A 21849-nucleotide genomic window follows, 5' to 3' on the forward strand; every position below is an offset into this window, starting at 1 on the left:
AAAAAGTATGATAAATATTCAAAGGAGCCTGGTTTGAGTTTCTAATTGTGTGTGTGTGTGGTGTTTATGTGTATGCATGTAGAGGCCAGAGGCTGACTTGTGTATCACTGTCAATTACTCTCTGTTTTATTTATTATTTTTAACTTTTCTTTTTCCATGAGAATTTCATACACATACACCATGAAATACAATTGTATCTGCTGCTCCTATTTTCCACTACAGCTCCTCCCAACTTCGAGTCTTTTGTCATATACATATATACATATATGTATGTGTCCCACTAAAGATAGTTACTGCTGCCCATATGTGCTTGGATGTAGGGCCATACACTGGAACATGGCAAACATACCAGTGACCACATCCTCCAAAAAATGAGTAAGTCCCCTTGCCCTTGACCATGTAACTTTCCACTGCCCATAGCTTCTCAATAAGACATGGGGCCTAGTGATCCACTACCACATCTATGTGGAAGTTTTATCTGGCTTGATTTAGTATAGGTCTTGTGAAGGTAGTCACAGCTGCTGTGAGTTCATGACTGCAATAGCCACACCGTGTCCAGAGACAGTACTGCACAGCACTCCTCCCCATCGTATCTTCCTCATTCTTTGTGCCTTGTCTTCTGTACTGGTCCCTTGAGCAATAGGTGGGTAAAGGGTAGTTAATGTAGATGTTCTATTTAGGGCTGAGCACTCAGTCTCTCATTCTCAGAAGTTTGATCACCTTTGCATCTCTCTTTTGAATGCTGTCTCCTGTAAAATGATGCTTCTCTGATCAAGGTTAAGAGCAACTCAGGTCTATAGGTCTATGATTAAATATTTAGAAGGCAATTTGATAACATAATAGTTTAGTAAAATAGCAATAGCATATTCTAATATAGAGCCTATGACCATGAGCTTTTTGCCCAGGATTACAGTACTAGACATGAAATTCCTTCCTGGGGAACAGGCTCAAATTCAAACAAAACATTTGTTATCCCATAATGGCCATGCTACTATTGTATCAGGAGGCAAATCTTGCTTGACAGGTGAGTATTGCAGCATGTAGGGTCCAGCAATGGATAAGATCACTTACGTCTTTCTTCCTGCATATCTTGTACAGTACCTTCCATTACTATGAAATCTAGCCAAGAGGAAATTTCTTGTTGAGCTTGATATTACTTCTCTACATCCTGCAGATAAAGTACATTGTATCTTCAGCAATAGAATCTTACCATGTACTTATGATAGGTAACCAAAGGACATCACATGTATTGATTTACAGACCTCTGGGGTACCTCTGACCAATGAGTCTTAGGGAGGTATCTCCTGCTTTCTATGCAATTTTCACTTAATAGTCCACGTCTTCTGAGAGGGACATTGTCTACCCATGCAGGGTAATTATGCTTGAACTCCCTTTTATTTTTAAGGTTGTATTTTGAAATTAACTTACTAACTAGCACATTTTATATGGATTTTTTATATAGAACCCTGATTTTGGTAAACTCACCTATTACCTCTTCCTCTGTCCCTTTGCTCCACTTTCCTTACCACTTAATCCTTGGACCTTCCTCGCCTCAGGTTTTTTTTTTTTTTTTTTTGGCAGAATCTCTCCTTGAACCTGGAGTTTGCCATGTCAGTTAGACTGGTTGGTCAGAAGACTGCTGGGTCTGTCTGTCTCCATTCCCATTGCTGGTATCGTAGACTATTGGTGAAATTATTAAGGCCACTCCACGTAGTTAAAAGGGAGGTTTATTTTGTGGGGTAACTTACAAGTGAAGGGATAGTTTGCAGGGTCTGGAAAAGGTGTGGCGCGCAACCCAGCGGTGTTCTCTGGAGAACTCTGCTCGGTCTACCTCCAGCGTCCAGGGTCCAGGAACCAAGCGAGCAGGGGGCGTCCGGATCTCGGGTCGTCAGGTTCTTCCTTGGCCCTGCCTTGTAGGCGTGACAGTAACCGCAGCCTCAATGGGGGTTGGATCTTCCAGATCAAAGCTGGAATGGCTACCCACTACAATAGACATGGCTGACTTTTATGTGGGTTCCATACTTAAGCCACTACAATAGACGTGGCTGACTTTTATGTGGGTTCCATACTTAAGCCTCCATGTTTGTGCAGCAAGCACTTTACATGCTCAGACATCTCTCTAGTCCTTTGCCTTAAAAGTATTCCCTCTCTGAACCTTTCTCTCTTACCATACAAAGAACACCATACACCATCCCTCTTTCTACCTTATGAAAAGTCTAGTTGAAAAAAATCTTTGTGTCTGTAGCCTGTCAGGGGTAAATTGAGTAGAAAATTATTCATACTCTGGAAAAACCAAATGCTAATATGGACATTTTTATTAAATGCCCTAAGAAACTACAGATGTTTGAGTAAATTCCACTGATTGCTTTGGCTTGACCTCTTCTCACTGCCCCTTACACAGATGACTGAAATCTTTTCACTGATCTCACCTTGTGTTATCAGTTTCATAACAGGAGGCTTTTGTGGAATCCATGACTTTAGCATTAATGAATTTCCTCTCTCTTTCCCTTCCCGTGTCCCCCACCTGCTGACAACAGCTCTCTATGCAATTCTGTGAGCAGGAAAATGCAGCAAGACTCTCCTTCATTAAATAGGACACCTCATTCAGGTCACTCACACAGCTCATTTTAAATAAATTGAATCAATTTATGCCTATTAGCTACTTGTCCTTGAACTAAGATAATATGGACTGTTCAGGTATCACTCCGAGAAAGAAGTAGGGGAGTAAAAAAAAAAAAATCACAAAATATTCCAAAAGTGGTATTGTACAGAACCTTGCTTTAATAGAACTAAGAAAGAAATGTCTATTACTCTTAATAAACAGGCATTTTTAATTACAAATGCAATAACATAGTTATTACAATAACATAGTATGTTATTGGAGAAAAGTCTTAGGAAAGTCTGAACATTTGAATATGTTTATTGTGGGGTTTTATTGTTGATTTTTTTTGAAATGAGTGAAGTGCTATGAATAAGGCTTATGAATAATTGCTAAGTCCAGATACCTGAGGCTTCTGTTTTCACCTAGGGAAGCTCTTGTAAGAATAAAGCCTTAAGTGAATGAGTAAGTCAAACAAATCTATAAGCTGATTCATAGATGGGAGTTACTTATAAGAGTGGCATAAAAAAATGTTTGATTAAACAGAGTTTAAATTTGGTTCAGATAGATAATCACTGCATTGTCCTTTTCTGATGATGCATGTGTTCTAACAAGTTTCTTTCCTATGTATTTTAATGCAATCTGCATCTTCATTTAGTTAATTCCGATATTGCCACTGTTATCATTGTGGCCCACTTTTCTCCAGTGTTTCAAGCTCCCCTCTCTGTCTGGGAATATGGGATGATCTCTCTTTTCTTTCTTTTTTAAGTTTAGCATGACATGTTGTGGTGGTATTGTGTTCCCCAAAATATTGTGCACCCTAATAAACTTATCTGGGGTCAGAGAACAGAACAGAGACTAGATACAGAGGCCAGAAAATGGTGGCACACACACCTTTAATCCTATCACTTGGGAGGCAGAGATCCATCCGGATCTCTGTGAGTTCAAGGCCACACTGGAAACAGCCAGGAATGGTGACTCACGCCTTTAATGCCAGGGAGTGATGGCAGAAAGCAGAAAGGTATATAAGGCGTGAGAACCAGGAAGGTTGGTTAAGCTTTTAGGCTTTGGAGCAGCACAGTTCAGCTGAGACCCATTCGGACGAGGACTCAGAGGCTTTCAGTCTGAGGAAACAGGATCAGCTGAGGAATTGGCGAGGTGAGGAAGCTGTGGCTTGTTCTGTCTCTCTAGTCTTCCAGCTTTCACCCCAATACCATGCCCCAGGTTTGTTTTTATTAAAAAGACCTGTTAAGATTCGCGCTACATCTGGCACCCAACATTTGTGGTACGAATTCATGAAAAAGCCGCTTGCCTGTAGCCTTGCAGCCCCAGCTCAGACCTGAGCTACCCTCAACCGGTTGTGGTGGAGCACACTGGTTGGATTTACTGAAGGGGGCAGAGGCAGGAGGATCCCGAGTTTGAGGCAGGAGGCTTGCTAAGGAGAAGCTACGGCCGGGGCCCAGCCACAAACAGTAGCGGTGGGACCATGAAGGCAGCGGCTGCTGCTCTGAGTTGCTGGCTCCTTCTCATCGTGTTGGTGACTGCGGTGATGCTGCTACCTGGGACCAAGGGTTTACTGCTCCTTGTTCAGAGAAGAATAGCCAGGACCATCATGTTACAAGAAAGCATCGACAAAGGTCAGTTTGGAAAAATTTCGCAAGACAAATGGCTCAATCCCAAGCCTCAGGTTTTTTTTTTTTTTTTTTTTTTTTTTTTTTTTTTTTTTTTTTTATGAAAAAGACCTGTTAACATTCGTGCTACAACATGTCATTGTTTGGCCATTGAAATGTGCCAGGGTATGTGCTATTCATGACTTTTTTTTTTTTTTTTTTTTTTTTTTTTTTTTTTTTTTTTTTTTTGGTTTTTCGAGACAGGGTTTCTCTGTGTAGCTTTGCGCCTCTCCTGGAACTCACTTGGTAGCCCAGACTGGCCTCGAACTCACAGAGATCCGCCTGGCTCTGCCTCCCGAGTGCTGGGATTAAAGGCGTGAGCCACCACCGCCCGGCTTCATGACTTCTAACTTGCAGCTATTGGTGATGCTTTATGATTTCCTAATTTCTTGCATTGATGATCATGGAAGCAAAGCATTGAAATAGCCTAAAAAGAGATTCCTGACCCATGACAGATTTATGATAATGAACAATGACTTTGTTTTGTACTAACCCACTGAAAGTTTGGAGTTACTTTCATTGCTTTATGACTGAGCCTCTTCTTATTGAAAGAAACTTTTATGGCCTTTTTTTTTATTTCTAGAACATATGTGGTGATTATTCTTGATAGAAGCTCAGAGTTACTTTACAAAATGTACTGACAGTTGGAAAGTTGTGAGCTGGAGGGTCCAGATGTTGACCTGTCAGGAGCAGACAAGTATATGCTTCATGAGTTTCTCTAATTAATGGAGAGGAGCCATATAATATAATGGAAATCAGGCTTAGCACAAGGTTCTCTTGGGATATATGTTTGTGATTATTGTAAAAAAAGAATGTATCATTTAATTATAATTACTAATCACTGTTGGCCACTCTCATTGCTCATTTCCACATTGATAAAGCTTCATAGTGATGACTTTAACAAAAAGAGTTACAACAACAAGGGTAGGTGTGACAACAGCTACCAATGGTTCTCTTCTTAGAATTCTTGGGGTTTCAGAAGATAAATGCTGAAAAAATAGAGGAATTCATTTTCCATAAAGAACATCACCAACCTGTAATGATCAAGTCCTTCTCCACCTTTTTTGATCCTGGCTTGCTTCCATCTATGCCATTTTCCAAATTTATCCAAAGGAGATATTTTTATAAACTGTAGACTTTTCAACTCATGAAAAGGGCACATGCTTGAAATCAAACACCCTTTTTGGGTGAGAAAGGATGGGGAAGGTGTCTGTTTAGTTGGGTCTTGCAAAATGCTTCATAAATTCTTCAGAAGAATAAGAAACATTTAAAATGTAGTTATTGTATGACAGCCTCCCACCATGGAAATTCCGTTAGGTTCTTTTTTTTCTGTGGCAAAAAACTCTTCACTTTCTCCTAAAGTGGATTTGATGGCCTAAAAGCTTGGTGTATTTAATTTAAATAACTCTTTGTTTGTGAAGTAGGAAGGAGAATAAGGCTTAAATAATTTGCTAATGCCTCATGAGCAAAAGTAGTAAACTCTCCCTAATACAGCCAACATAAGCATCACCTATTGCCAGTAAGTAGGGAAATGGGTGAGCTGGAAGGCCTCCTGCCTTGCTAATCTTTATGAAATCCTCAAAGAGATGTGTAGATATGCTTACTCACTACTTCTTCATTTCTTTTCTAGTCTTAAACTCCTTTAGGAATATTGACTTAGAGGTAAAAATTTGCTGTAATGTGTGTCCAGCTCCTAGCAAATATTGAAATGACTAGGCTCTAGCCTTTTGGGTTTATTCTATAGACTTTACTTCTGATTGATACATGCACTTACTTCAGCATTTATGCTGCTCCTTCCTGCTCCTTGTGTTCTCCTAATTTATTTTCCTGGAGACCACGTAACCCTAAGTTTTCTTCACTGATATCAGCATCTATCTTGAGTTTTATGGTTACTCCTCAATTTATTAAGAGTATTATGAATCACAATTGTTAGTTTATATTGATCATTTTTGTAGGTTGTACACATATTGGCATAAAACATTTTATATGGTTCATATATTAATTGCTAGGTGTACAGCTCCAAGGAGAACTTAAAGAATTGCATGATAATACTTGAATGATATATTTGTGAATGTATTTTTGTTAATCTTCAAAAGACTAATAAAAATTAATTCACTGAAGTGACATGAAGTTTATATATATTATACATTAATCATTGTATTCTGGTTCTTCAAGCCAAAAGTAATGTGAAAGAAGCTCAAAGGAAAAGAAGCCATGATGGTCTACACTTGAGGCCCAGCCAGTTTTAGGCCACTATCTCTCCATTATGATGAGCTTCCATTTTCCAATAATGAAATAATATTTAACTTGTCCTGTTTAAAATAACTCTTTGGATAGAAAATAGAACAGCATAGAAATATTTTATACTTTACCCATCAAAGAAGCAGCACAGACCTTACCTTCAACTTATCTGTAAAGACAATTGTGAAAAGTTTATAAATCTTCCCCTTTTTTCACAACACAAACAAATAGAAATACAAAACCAAGAGCTCAGAATTCCCCATGGTTCCTCTGACAACATGGAAGGAGAGAGAGAAGAACACTTTGGAGGACAAAGAAAGCCGATGAAATGCAAAGATGCTGATCCTGCCCCTTGCCTGATCTGTTACAGACACTTCAACTGTGCAACCTTACCAAGTACTCCCATCCTGCCATGTGGAGATCTCCATCCCATTTTACAGGTAGGATAATAATCATATTTTGGACATGAAATGTGCCTCATCACCTCATTCCTTAAAGGTGTTGTCCCCAGCTGGTCATGATATTTGGGGAGATATGCAAATTTATGTTGTCTGGAGGACAAAAGCCACTGATACATGACTTTGAAGGGTCTATTGAGTCCCTTTCTCTCTCTCTCTCTCTCTCTCTCTCTCTCTCTCTCTCTCTCTCTCTCTCTCTCTCTCTCTCTCTCGGCTTGCTGCCTTCAATGGAACTAGCAGCAACTGTATCGTGTTCTTGCTACAATAATGTTCTGCCTTTAGCTGAATCCTTTGAAACCATGAAGCAAAATAACTCCTTCCTTCCCTAAGTTACTTCTGTGAGGCCTTTTGTTCCAGTGACACCAAAGTAACTAATACAGGAACTAAGGCTCACAGAGGAAATATGACTTGCCCGAAGAGAAGAACTTAACTGACAGACTCATTACATAGAATGGCTGACTTTAATAGTTAACTTCATCCATAGCTGAAGGCATTGGTTTTCATAGGAGCATGGAAACCAAATAGTTCTTGGTAAAGGAAGGAACTCACCTCTTTGTAACTTCTTTAATAGCACTTCTGTCCTTAACCCTTTCTTTAGATCATAAATGAAGCCATATCTCTGATGAACCTCCATAAGATAAAAGGAAATAAACCAATGAAATGTGAAGTTTTTATATCTTCATTTCGGCTGCCCCATCCTACCTTAGCAATCAGCTTGCTGTGTAAAGAGAACCTAGAAGGCACACATGCCCTTTGAAAGAAAACAGTATTACAAATAACATTAATTAATGACATAGAATATTAGAAACTCATGTATTTGGGGACATCAGGCAGCCTTGCTTCTTAACATTGTAAAATATTATATATCTGAGAATGGAGCTGGTCATACTGTCATTGAAAAATTGGTCATAGATAGCAGATGTCTGTCTGTCTATCTATCTACCATCCATTCACCCTTCCATCTATCCATCCATCTATACAAGGACCTCTTTCACACTGAAAATAATTATGGCAATATGAAGATATTTTTACCTCCTTGATATATACTTTTTGTTATTAAGCATATTTTAAGTTAAAACAAAAATATACAAAACATTATTAATTTACTTTGTTTTAAAATCGTAATATAGTAAATATCTGTTAACATTAACAACAATTATTTTCTTTTGTTTAATTTATAAAGTAACATTTGTTTCTTATACATTTCAAATTCAAAAAAAGTTTAACAAGACAAATGGCATTGTTTAACAACTTTACAAATCTTTTAAACTTCTGGATTAACACAAAAGAGCCATATTCTCTCAACTGCTGAGCATTAATTTTGTTCAGGGTTTTTATTTTTAATGTTTTTTTATATTTATATTTAAACCCAGCTTTATACAAATCTATGTTGACGTAGGGAGGACCTCATAGAGTCATTGAAAGAAGACAGAAGTTGGATGGGGTTTCTATCACAACAATTAGGGTGTTTGGCCATCCCATCACCAGAGTAGGTCAGTTCGGGCTATATCTCGACCATTGCCAGCAGTCTGTTGTGGGGGTATCTTTTTGGATTTCTGTGGGCCTCTCTAGCACTTTGCTTCTTCCTATTCTCATGTGGTCTTCATTTACCATGGTCTCCTATTCCTTGTTCTCCCTCTCTGTTGTTGATCCAGCTGGGATATCCCTCTCCCGCAAGCTCTCTTTCCCTCGACCCTCGCCCTTCACTACCCCCATTCATGTCCAGGCTGTTCATGTAGATCTCATTCCATTTCTCTGTCATTTGGCGATCCCCGTGTCTTTCTTGGGGTCCTGTTTTCCAGGTAGCCTCCCTGGTGATGTGAGTAGCAGTCCAGTCATCCTTGTTCCACATCTAGTATCCTCCTATGAGTGAGTACATACCATGTTTGTCTTTCTGAGTCTGGGTTACCTCACTCAGGATGTTTTTTTTCTAGATCCATCCATTTGTCTGCAAAACTCATGATGTCATTGTTTTTCTCTGCTGAGTAGTATTCCATTGTATATATGTACCTCATTTTGTTTATCCATTCTTCAGTTGAAGGGCATCTAGGTTGTTTCCATGTTCTGGCTATTACAAACAATGCTGATATGAACTTAGCGGGATCTGGATGCAGAGATCCATGGCTAGGCCCCAGGTGGATCTCTGGGAGTCCAATTAGTGAGAATGAGGAGGGTTTATATGAGCGAGAATTGTTGAGACCAAGGTTGGATAAAGCACAGGGACAAATAGCCAAATGAATGGAAACACATGAACTATGAACCAATGGCTGAGGGGTCACCAACTGGATCAGGCCCTCTGAATGGGTGAGACAGTTGATTGGCTTGATCTGTTTGGGAGGCATCCAGGCAGTGGGACCGGGTCCTGTGCTCAGTGCATGAGTCAGCTGTTTGAAACCTGGGGCCTATGCAGGATCGCTTGGCTCGGCCTGGGAGGAGGGGACTGGACCTACTTGGACTGAGTCTACCAGGTTGATCTCAGTCCACGGGGAAGGCTTTGCCCTGGAGGAGGTGGGAATGGGGGGTGGGCTGGGAGGAAAGTGAGGGGGGTGGGAGGGGGGAGAACAAGGGAATCTGTGGCTGATATGTAGAACTGAATTGTATTGCAAAATAAAAATAAAAAAATTAAATAAAAAAAAAAAGAAGACAGAAACTCGAGCCAGAGACTAGAATTTGAGCAGAGGTATACTAAAGATGCAAAAGAACGACTGCCCAAGTACAGAGCATTCAACATGGTATGGCAGCATAGAGTACAAATGCTCATTATGTATCATGAGACCACTTATCCCTAGACTGCTGTGTAATGTGCAGAGCTATGCCTAGGATGTGTTAAAAAAAATAGTAGGATTAATACTTTTCGTGCAAGTGGCTAGATGGAAACATGTATTCATACCTTCCTTTACACAAAGGAAACTTTCAGTTTCTTTGACCTCCTTTAAATCAGACTACTGACAGCCATTACATTTTTTTCTGGTAAAAATATAGAATAAATTACTGGGAGAAGAAACCTAAATTCTCACTGAGGAAGAAACTACTCTGAAGTGAAGGCTTTATGCCCAGCAGTAGATGGCCAACAGAAAATTAACACAAAGGCATCTTTGGAGGCTTCTTGTTTCATAATATCATGTCAAGGAACTAACTTAAAAAAACTTATTATTTTCTTCTGTCCATTTAGCCTACATATCCTTTATGTATATATTGTGACTTGCTGTTTAGTATATCTATGGAATTTCTGAATGTGTAATAAGTGGATTTCTTTTTTCTTGTGCCTTCTCTTGGACTCTTTTCCATCTGTTTGTTTTGCACAATTCCCATGTGTTAGCTTTTGTTTTACCTTGTTTTATTGAAGCCTGTTTGTTTTCTAATGAGAGACAGAAAGGGATACAGGATGGGAGGGGAAGTGAGGGCCGGCTTGGAAGAGTAGACAGAGGAAAAACTATTATTGTGGTATATTGTATGAGAAAAATATCTATTTTAAATAAAAGGAAAAAGTACATTCTTACTTTAAAGCTCAGAATCTTGATGACATTTGTGCATATGCTCTGCTTCTCAAGATAATTGCTATCTTTTTTATTTTTCTAATCCTTACAAAAAATTAAATATAATTTAGTATTATAGAGTTGGAAACTCAAATACTTGATGTCACACTAGAATCAACAAGCAAATGTGAAGGTAATCCCTTTTGCAAATCTCCTTTGGATACTGTATAAACTTCCATGAGTTAATATTAGTTTTATTTTCAACTTGTTAATGTTCAGCAATTAAAAATGACTGAATTTGTTAATAATGACCATATGCCCTGTAGCTGTTTCATAAGACTGTCAAGAATTAAATTAGGTTCTCTATTTCCTTATTTAATGACTGTTTTATTGGTGTATAATTCACACACTATAAAATTCACCTGCTTAAAAATATACAATCCAGTGCTTATAATGAATACTCAGAGTTGTAGGTACAATACAACCTATTTTCCTATTTATTTTTATGAACATCAAGGACTTGCAATATTGGGGTGCATAGTTCTTTATTTCTGGGTATGAACATCATTATACTCATTTTGTGCAAGCCTGTGATGAGAGATTAAAACCATCAAGCATTTGATTTTCCCCAGAAGTGTGCATTCTAGTGATTTATGTTAAGATTCTTTTGCAGCTAAATCGATGGATGGTATCAACATTAATATATTGATACAATTTTATTTAGAACTTAAAAGCTGTGAGAAGCTTATTTTTAATAACAGTAATTGAGTTAAAATTAAGTTAATTAAAAACCCTTTCTTGAAGGAAGCACATATAAAAATGATGAACAGAGGAGAACTTGATTAGGCTGAAGAAAGGCATAATTCATTATTTTCTGCTCTGTTTTATTTTGTATGTCGTGGTCTTTTCTAAACATTTCATTGTTTTAAGCTGTTTTTTAATTTTAGTTTTTTTTAAATTTGTTTGACAATCATATATACTATGATCAGAGTCACCCCATTAACCTTCCTTAACCCTTTCATCCCACTACTGAACTTCTGCCAAATAGTTCTTCTCATTTCATGTTGTTATTTTTCCTTAATCCACTCAATTTAATCATGTTTGCTTGTATGAACATAGATAGAAGGTTATTTACCAGAACATGGGCAGTTTACCAGTTGCTACCCCATTGATGAAAATAATTTTCCCCACTTGCCTCCACAGACACACATCTGAAACCATTCATCGTCAAACTCCTCAGCAGAGGCTTGATCCTCATGAGCCCTTTCCTCATCTGTGATGGAATGGTGAAAGAGTTCCATTTTGTGCAGGCCTTGTACAGGTAAACCCAGTTTCTCTAGGAACAAGACTGCAATGTCACTGTCATAAGACAGTGTTTCATATCATTCCTCCCCATCCTCTGACTCTTCCATCCTTTCTTGTGCCTCTTTTACAATATTCCCTGACCCTGGTGTGCTGTGGGATAATGCTCTTGTAAACTGTAAAGATGTGTCACTCAAATTGGTTTAATGAAATGCTGTTTGGCCAGTAGTCAGGCAAGAAGTATAGGCAGGACAAGTAGACTAGAAGAATTCTAGGAAGAGGAAGGGCGGAGTCAGGAGTCACCAGCCAGACACAGAGGAAGCAAGATGAGAATGCCTCACTGAGAAAAAGTTCCCCAGCCATGTAACTAAACATAGATAATAATTATAGGTTAATTTAAATGTAAGACTAGTTAGTATAAGCCTGAGCCATCAGCCAATCATTTATAATTAATGTAAGTCTCTGAGTGATTATTTTATAAGTGGCTGTGGGACAGAGTGGGACACAGAAAAGTCTCTGGCTACACTGGTGGGCATGATATGGATGTCCCCTTTAGAGGTGAGCACCCACTGGTCATTTATTCTTAGCATTTTGACAGTTAACTGTCACTGACTATGAAAAGATGCTTCTCTGACCAAGGCTAAGGGCAACACTAGTTTCCAGTACAAGCATGAATATTTTTAAAACAGTTTGATTATATGTCCATTTAACAAAGCATTAGTAGTAGATTCAAGGGTAGGGTACTTTTGAGAAAGTTGACTTCACACTTGTTGAGTGGTTCTCAAGTCAGAAATGATTTTGTTACTCTTCAAGGCAGTCATGCTATCATTGCACCATTGACAAATCTTACCAGGCAGGTCAGTATTAAAGCACATGGTACCCACAGCTGAGGAAGAGAGGTGATGGGTTTTCTTTCCCAACAATCTGGGTCATACCTACCGTACTATGAATACAAACCAGTAATGACAAACAACCCAATAAAAAAAAATGAGCTGTGGAACTGAATGGAGACTTCTCAAAAGAAGGAATACAAACAGCATTTGACACTTTTAAAGTTGTTCAACATCATTAGCCATTAGAAGAGGAAAATGAAAATGTCTAGAGATTCCATCTCACCCTAGTCAGGATGACTGTTATCAAGGAAACACATGATAACAAATGCTGGTGAGGATGTAGGGAGAAAGGAACCCTTGGTGACTGCTAGAGGGAGCGTATATCGGGGCTTTAAAACCTCTTTAAGTCAACTTTGCTATTTCCTTTGCACATTTGATTCCAGTGCAGTTTGCTTCAAAGATGATCATATTTAAAGCTAGTTGAATTCTTTTAAAAGGTTTATTACATTAATTTAAAAGCAATTTGGTGGTAACCAGACTAATAAACATGACAATAACATTCAAAGTCAGGTTTTGTTATCTCATGTTTACTCATTAAAATAATGACAAATATTCCTCCACTTTTCACAAATATTAGAAGATACATGAGTGCCTCACAAATTCTTGTCAAATGAACCTTGATTTACATTTGTCACTTATTGAGAAATTCCTCACCTTTTTTTTTTTCCTTTCCTTGTCTGTAATGAGCATTTGACTTGTGATCATTCCCCATCATTGATTTGGCTCGATGCAAAGCTGCTTGTACTCTTCTGTTTTTCTGTGAAATCCTTTGAGAGACTATTCATGTTTTCTTGTGTTTTTTATTCTGTTTCAACATTCATATTTCACAGGTTTTTTTTAGTACTATTTCATTGTTTTTAAGATTTATTTTTATTTTTATGTATGATGTGTGTATGTGTGTGTGTGTGTGTGTGTGTGTGTGTGTGTGTGTGTGTGTGTGTATGCACGTGTGTGTGCACATGTGGGTGCCACAGTGTACAGAAAAGAGAGAACCAGATACCCTGGAGCAGAAATTGTAGCCTGATGTGGGTGTTGAAAACTGAACTCAGGTCCTCTGCAAGAGTAGGAAGTGCTCTTAAGAGCTAAGCCATCTCCTCAGCCTCATAGTAATATGTTTGTTGATTTTTTTTTATCCAATGTGTCTTCCTGCTCTAGAACCTCATATAGATCACAGGGATTTGGTGACCTTTCAGAGACTACAGTGGTATCTGATGGGCCACCATTGCATCTTCCTTAGCGTGACTTTTTAGTGGACTCAAAATTCCACTTGACTTGGGAAATTGTTTCTTCTTTGCACTTCTCTATCTCAACACACCTATTCCAAGCCCTTGTTCCAATTTAACCCTACACCCTACTAGAAACACATTGCCTAGTGGATGTTGAAGGAGAAGTGCTTCACTCTTGGATTTTCAAGGCTCCATACATGGGCTCCATGCCACACAGGGTCTCACTGAAAATAGCATCTGAAGTCATTTTTGTCTGTGTTCATACAGAAAGTATGTTAGAAAGCTACCTCAGGCTAGCCTTGTCCATTTGCATAGGAATTATAGAAGAGTTTGGACAGCAGAAGTAGCACAACTGGCTAACTGTAACAGAAAATTTGGTGGAATATAAACTGTAGAAGCAGACATCTGTACTTCTTTGGTCTGCTCTACCACTTTAATATTGAATGGTATTTGACATAATCTCTGAGTTGGCAAATGTGTTATCTGCTTGCACCAGAAAGATATGGCTCTGTAGAATTACATGGGCTTTTTCCAATCCATTAAATATGTTTGAGGTGCCTACAATGTTTAAATATGGACTTTGCTGTGGGATAGGGGCTCATGCCTATGCAATAATTGAATGGGGAAATTGATGTTTATTTTAACAAAATCAAATCACCTTTCAATGAGTCTATTCTTTCCCATCATGAGCGAAGCATCGCGTTATGGAAAAACCTTAAGAAGTGGACTTTCATGCACTCTTTACTGATTTGTGCCTCCAGTCCTTTCTTCCAGTTGTCTACAATCCTTTTAAGGACTGCAAAGTTCCCTGCTTACCTAATAGTGATAATCTGAACCAGAAGAAGCATCAACAGAAAGCAAGATTTAGGGAAAAAATAGTAGAAAACATCAATCTATACTTCTTTCTCTTTCCTATGGAGGATACAAATAGGATAGGTGAAGAGTGTCACAGAGCATACCTACTCTGTTTTCAAAATGGCATTTATAAATGTAGTTTATTCCTTTAACATTAGGTTTTGATCTTAATCATTTGAATATGAAGGATAGCTGAGAATATATCTACATATGTTTGATTCTCAACAAATATGTAGTTATTATCCCTTTATCAAATATGTATTTGATTAGAAAACTCTTTTTTGAGTGGTAGGGGAGTCATGGGTAAATTGTTCAGTTGAATCCATTCTTCATGGAGACAGAGACAAATGATAAGTGCATGATCTAACAAACACAGAGGAGAATAGCAAGTAGATTTGAGTGCTATGAAGTTTAGAAACTTTACAAAAACCTTCTCAATGAATGTCTTAAGTTGACCCCAATTTCTCAGTAGGCAACATACACACAGAGGGAAGAAACTTCTCATTCTCTAGGCAAAAATCTAGAATAAAATTCAGGGTGATATGAGGAAAGGTACAATTCTAATTCTCTTAGGAAACACTTCTAAAACTTCTTGGCACTGAGTTCTGCCTTTCCATGTCTTCTGTGTCACCTGGGAGCTAAGCATATGCTGCGGAAATGCTTGAGTAGGAGATATTTGGAAAGGGTGCTGTTGGTTAACATTTCACAACTGCATTTTGACTAGCTTAAAAGCAATCTAAAATAATTTCCTTCAAAAATGTGTAAATTGAAAAAGAGTTGATTACTTCTAATCATAAATGGCTTTCTTTTCTGAGAACAGAAAAAAATGTCATTTCAAAGTCCTATCAATGGAATGACAAGATACTGAAGCAGTCCTACTCCTTTAACTTTGCTGCTTACTAATAGGCTTTTCTCTCCCAACAGCAGTTGATGGGAAATAATTATGTAAAATTTCCTTGTCCTCTATATAGATTTCTTTCTCTGAAGCATTTCCCGCAGGCATACCCCAAAGCCAGTTGTCATCTCACTTTGCATGGCTTATGATCCTCATCGCTTACAGTTTCAACTCTGATCCCACAACTTGGTTCTTTTTCAAAGCAAAAAGCACACACACACACACACACACACACACACACACACACACACACACACACACACAAATTGTTAACCAGGGAAACACTAGAAGCTTCTTTCCAGCTGATCTCACCAATGCTACAGTCATTTTATTAAGATGAACAGTTCCCTTACTATAAACATGTTTCCATATCCTGGCCCTTACAACCCAATGGGAGAATTATGTAGGAGGCTAAGACATGTACTTATGCATTGAACGCCAGTCTGAGCTACATGGTAAGTTCTAGACCAACCTGGTATCCATAGTGAAATCACCTCATAACTCAGAGAAACACATAGACAAACAAATAGAAGAAAATAAAATAGGTCTTGGTGATAAAATTAAGAAATTAAGAAAATTAGAAAAAAGAACAAGAAATGATCTTATTCACAAGAGTTTTCAACTGAGACAAGTGTTTCTGTAGGTAGTACCCAGAGAAGCTGACTTCCTTGATTAAACTTGCCACAATGCAGCTGCAGGTCCAGGCATACCTACAGTGTCCAGAAGTGGGAAGAGAAAAGCAGCAAGCTGTACCTCAAGTTTTTGCCAACACCTTGATTTTGTGCTTCCAGCCTTCCATAATGATGAAAATAAATTTCTGATATTTAAAGCAATTAGTTTGAGGCAATTCATTATAGCATTTCTGTGAAACTAATAAAGCTACTGTAGTTGTAAACTCTGTCCCAAAATAGTCTGCAAGACACTGGATGAGTGTATCTTATACACAGAAAGTTCTGAATGGGTGTGGTTTGATGAGGTCTCCTCAAGAAGGTGAAGTATCAATTATAAAGATATCCCTGTTTTTAGAATCTGTCATCCAGGGTCAGTTCTCTGTCTTCAATCAGAGAAAAGACAAACCAAGTTTTGAAGGAGCTGTTCTGCTGAATGACAGCAATAGTCTTCAGGAGGCTCTGCCAGCAAATCACAGCAGTAAACAGAGCCAGGTTACACCTGCTTTTCCCCTGCAGACTTCTTTTGCCTCACAGAAATGCCCTATATACATAAACTCATTTTCTCATCTCAATGCTTAATCCATCTCAGACTGTTTAATAAGTGCAAAGATGCTGTGTGGATTAGCTGTTCCCTTCCCACTGAAAAGAGAGCAACCTTTGAACTCTCTTCCATCTGAAGTTTGTCAAATGTCTGACACTGCCAGAAAACAGTGCAGGCCAACTGCAGGGAGCAGTTCTCCTATTTCCTCCAAAGACTGATGAAAGGCTGCTTGCTGTCTTTTAATCCTGCCTCAGATTTTTCAGAGAAAAGAGTCTTTTGTGATCCCTGTAGTAAAATGAGGTTCCTAAGAAAAGTATAAAGATCCTAAAAGAAACATCCTTCAAGGTGTTCATGCTCTTTCAGGGAAATCAAGCAAGCCAAAATGGTGACACCAAGACACAAAATCCCAAGAAATTTGATGTTGCTCTCTGCTCTTTGATAGTCGTGGCCGGAGGGGCAACATTCATAGTCAAGGCTGCATCCTACTGAGTGCCATGAAGAATCGTGGACAGGAAAACAGGAATCCCAGTTTTCTCTCATTGTTTCTGAGTATGATCTAATTCTCCAAACTTTTTCAGAACCCCGGGGCTTCATCAGAGCATGGGAAGGCTGCAACTTATGAAACTAGCAAATGACAGTACTCAAGAGGCACCTTTAGGGGTGCAGGTTTGAGACCTGTCCTGTTGTCCAGGCTCTTGATGGAGAATGACAAGAAAACAAGCTCCAGCAAAGCCTCCATTTGTATGTTTGTTACAAATCCTCATTTTATTTTTTTATTTATTTTTTTCTGATTATTGACTTTCTTTCTTTTTATTGAAAATATATTCTTCTCTCACATAATACATCTTGTACACAGTTTTCCCTCCCTTTACTCCTCCTATCACCCACTATCCCAGGTTCACTCCCCCTCCATTTCCTTCAGAAAAAGTAGGCCTCCAAGAGACAACCAAAAATGGCAAAACACATGATACAAGAAGACAAGACAACCCAACAGGAGGAAAAGAGTCCTACGAGCACGCAAAAGAGTCCAAGACACACTTGCTCCCACTGTTAGTAGTCTCACAAAAACACCAAGCTAGAAGTCTTAACATATGAAGGGGACCTGACACAGACCCATGCAGGCCAGATGCTTGCCACTTCAGTCTCTGTGAGGCCATGTGAGCCCTGCTTAGTTGGTTCAGTGTGCCATGTTGTCATGATATGTTCCACCCGCTCTAATTCTTAAATCTTCCCCTCCCTACAAATGCTCATTTCAATTCATACCCTTAGAAACCATTGATCAAGCAATGGCATCCGTGAATAATTTTATCATATCCTGATCCTCTGTTGTTACTAGAAAAAAAAATCTTTCTTCAAGCTAGTGGAATTAGACTCTGTAGGCAAAAAGATTGCATGGGAATATTTCAGGGTTGAAGGCAAATAATATAGTCTCTCAGTAGAACCAGCCTAGGAAATAGAGCAATTCTAGACAGAAAGTCAAAGCTTCATTAGCATTTTTAAAAAATCCACTGAGGGACTTTTAGAGGCATATATCAGTGCTAGAGCATAAGCCCAGGTGAAAGAGAATCCCTGAAAAGAAGTTGTGCCTATAAAAGCTGACTGATTATTCATAACTGAGCCCAGTTATAAATTTTCTCAATTGTCTTTAACGCTAAAACAGTGATTCTCAAATGACCCCTTTACAGGGATCACCTAAGACCATCAGAAAACACAGATATTTACATTACAATTTATAATAGTAGCAAAATTACAGTTATGAAGTAGCAATGAAAATAATTTTATGGTTGGGGTTACCACAACCTGAGGAACTGTATTAAAAGATTTCAAAATTAGGAAAGTTCAAAACAACTGCCCTAAAAAGTCATTCCTTGTCCGACTCTGTCTCAGACATCTTGATTAAACATATAAAAATCTTTTGAATGTATTGACTTAATACAACCCTATTCTCTGCCAGTCACAGCACCAAAAACTATCAGATAACATCTAAAGTGTATCTGCCTTGCTGTAATCTGTTTCTCTGATGTTTCTATCAATATGTTTTCAAGAACTCTTATTTGTAACTTAGTTCTACTACTGTAAAATCTCCATGAAATTTTGATGTTGCAGCTTTGGAACTGGAGATAACCTAAATATATATTCCTACACTCTGGTCACACATATTTGAACCCAGAACAAATAAATTATCTCTTACTCCTTTTCAATAGAGAGTTGTTTTGCATCTACATTTACATTGTACAATACCCAGAGTTCATTAACTACTCTAGCATATATACAGAAAAGAAAGACTTTCAAAGACCAGTATGGTGTCACATACCAATAACCCCAGCTGAATCAGGAGGACTGCTGTGAGCTCATAGCCAGTTGAGCTATATAGTGAGTCCCTGTTTTTTTAAAAAAAAAAAAGTAAAAGGATACCAAAAATGCATTCATTTGCAACTATAAATGGTTTGCCCATCATTTGCCACAGATACATTTGCTTTGAAAGACTCAGAATGTCATAACATGAAGAAAATACACATTTCTTTTTCTTTTTTCTTTTTTTGTTTTTTTTTCAAGACAGGATTTGGTACCTATCCTGGATCTCGTTCTGTAGACCAGGCTGGCTTCGAACTCACAGAGGTCCACCTGGTTCTGCCTCTCGAGTGCTGGGATTAAAGGCATGTGCCACTGCTGCCCAGCTTACACACTTCTTGAGAAGTTAAAAAAGTAGTTACAAAATAACCTCTAGCTAATTGTCTAATGAATAAAACACATGATAAGTAGCTATTTGCTTGTAAAAGTGAGGAAGATATAAATTGTGTGGCCTCTTTGTAGCTAGGGTTTTGGGTCCTTAACTTCATCATAGTGTCTAGCACAGGTATAGGGAGCTTGGTAAATGTTATGCATTGTGAGTACATGTGTAATGAGCGTTCCAATGTCTTGTTGCTTTATTGTTCCTCTGGCCCCATTGCTTCGAAAGGACATCACACAAGGATTCTAAAAGCTTCTATTAGATTATTTGTTTAGGAGCTCCTGGGAGCACATTCATGACATGATTAGACATTGTAAATCAGAAACTTCTGATTTAAAGGCAAAGTATGTTAACCAAGAGCCTCCCTGGTAAACTGGATGGGTCAATAGATTGTTCAGTTTCTGACTTACTATAGACTTGATGGTATTTATTTCTGGCCTTAAACTGATACTTCAGAAAAGATCTTGCATGGAAAATCCTCTTCTCCAATCCAGGTTTTAAAGTTTCATTTATAATCACAGCTTGAAGACTTTGAATCGGATCAGGGATGATTTATAATAAACTTAAAAATAAAACTAGAAATTAAAAAAAAGAAAGGGTTTTCACAAAGAAGAAGCAAAAGCAACATCCTCTTTGGTTGGTGTGTTAATTGTGGTTGAACATTAATTTAACTCTAAGCTTCCTGGTACCCAGGGGAGTACAGGAAATAGCAGATTCTTTAATTTTTACCCACTAATAGAAACAGCACAGGGAGTCTTTCTGAAAATCAAGTTCTAAGGTTTAAAAGGTATGGCTATCAAGAAATAAAAGTAACTTATAAGTTGCTTTATATTTGTGTTTCAGAGATGTGGCTTTTAGCTTTGCCAGCAGTACAAAGTGACATGACCTTGTGGGTGACATGACCTTTAGGTCATATGACTCAGGAAGAAACTTGGTAAGATACAGATGTGTGTATCTGGGAATGGAACTAAATATGAGTGGTATAGATATATAAGACAAATGTGGAATGCAGACAAAGTAGAAAAGGGAATTTGCTTAGAGCTTCATGAAAACATCAGGTAGGAGCAGTAATGATCTAGAGATAAGATTAGGCCAAGGACATTGGCTAGATTCTTTGCCAAAATTAAAGATACCAGTTTTTTCTTCTTTTTTTATGATAGAATAGATTGAGGGAAGTCACTGGTTGAAGTTTGTGTGAGTATAAGAAAATATGGATTACATTCGCCTGTAGATACAAAGACAAATGTTTATGTTGCTTTCAGGGATTATACTGGTCTAGTAAAGTAGGGGTGGTATGTTCTCCTCCAATATTCATGACTTCATACCACTGAGCAGTTGACTTGGTTTCTAGTACAAATCATGTTCTCCTTCCTGTTGAATGGTTCTTAAGTCCAGTTACAGAGCTGTGGGTTACCACCAATGTAAGAGTGCCACTGCTTCACTCTTAGGGTTGTAATGCTATGCTAATCATTTTTGTAGTTCATAGGCATCATAGCTGGGTAGGACTGTTGGTTGCTTCCTCCTTTGGAAGCTTGCAAGATGCCTTCTGGTGCAATGAAAGCTAATCCTCAGGGTAGTCCTCAGTCCTCATCAGAGAAATTTCTCTTTGCAACAGAGACCACTACAGAAAACCACAACCAATCAAAATGCAGAGTTGCAGAGCCCAATCCCAATGAATTCATCTACAACACACTCTTGCACCTAAGGTGTCTCAAATCTCAGATAGCCCCAAACTGTAAATACACTATTTTTTCTATTATATCTTACTGTTGATCTTAACAAATTCGCTCTATTTTTTTTATTTCCCTATTGAGAATGTTCACCTTTACATTTATAGAAAGAATAACATGGGTTCTCTTTGACATTTCAATTGACAGCACCACTGCAATTGTGCTTTGGGGGGCATTATTAAATAAAATAAAGACTATTTAAACAAAAGCACTGAATATGATAACTTACAAAGCTACTGGGGGTGGATAGAATATACAGAGCAAAAACACCAGACAAAAAAATGATTAATATCCCTGGCAGGTGAGAGTAAAACAACATGTGACTTCATCACACATCTATCTTATAATAAATATTAAGTATTTGGGGCCATAATTGATTACAGGTTAACTGGGTCTGTAGAGTGAAATGGCAAGTAAGTGGCAGCTGTGCACTTGAAGAAAATGAGGATGGAACACACAAAATTAAAGGTCAGGGTATGTGATCCAGGGCATGGAGTGAGATGAGCTAGCTGAAAGGAGTGTCACATCCTGGGGAGGTACCTTAGGAGTAGTAAGCAAGTG

General features: G+C 38.2%; 1 long non-coding RNA gene across 1 annotated transcript in view; it reads left to right on the forward strand.

The window, feature by feature from the left end:
- Positions 1-1590: 1590 nt before the first annotated feature.
- LOC128100507 (uncharacterized) overlaps positions 1591-21849 on the forward strand; it is a 50020-nt gene continuing 29761 nt past the window's right edge. Inside the window, exons 1-3 of the long non-coding RNA XR_008214818.1 lie at positions 1591-4236; positions 6881-6950; positions 11648-11765. This is a non-coding gene — a long non-coding RNA (uncharacterized LOC128100507). The remainder of the gene's footprint in view (positions 4237-6880; positions 6951-11647; positions 11766-21849) is intronic.

Source organism: Peromyscus californicus, unplaced genomic scaffold (genome assembly GCF_007827085.1).
Source record: "Peromyscus californicus insignis strain IS unplaced genomic scaffold, ASM782708v3 Scaffold_7__1_contigs__length_154581171, whole genome shotgun sequence".
Taxonomy (NCBI): domain Eukaryota; kingdom Metazoa; phylum Chordata; class Mammalia; order Rodentia; family Cricetidae; genus Peromyscus; species Peromyscus californicus.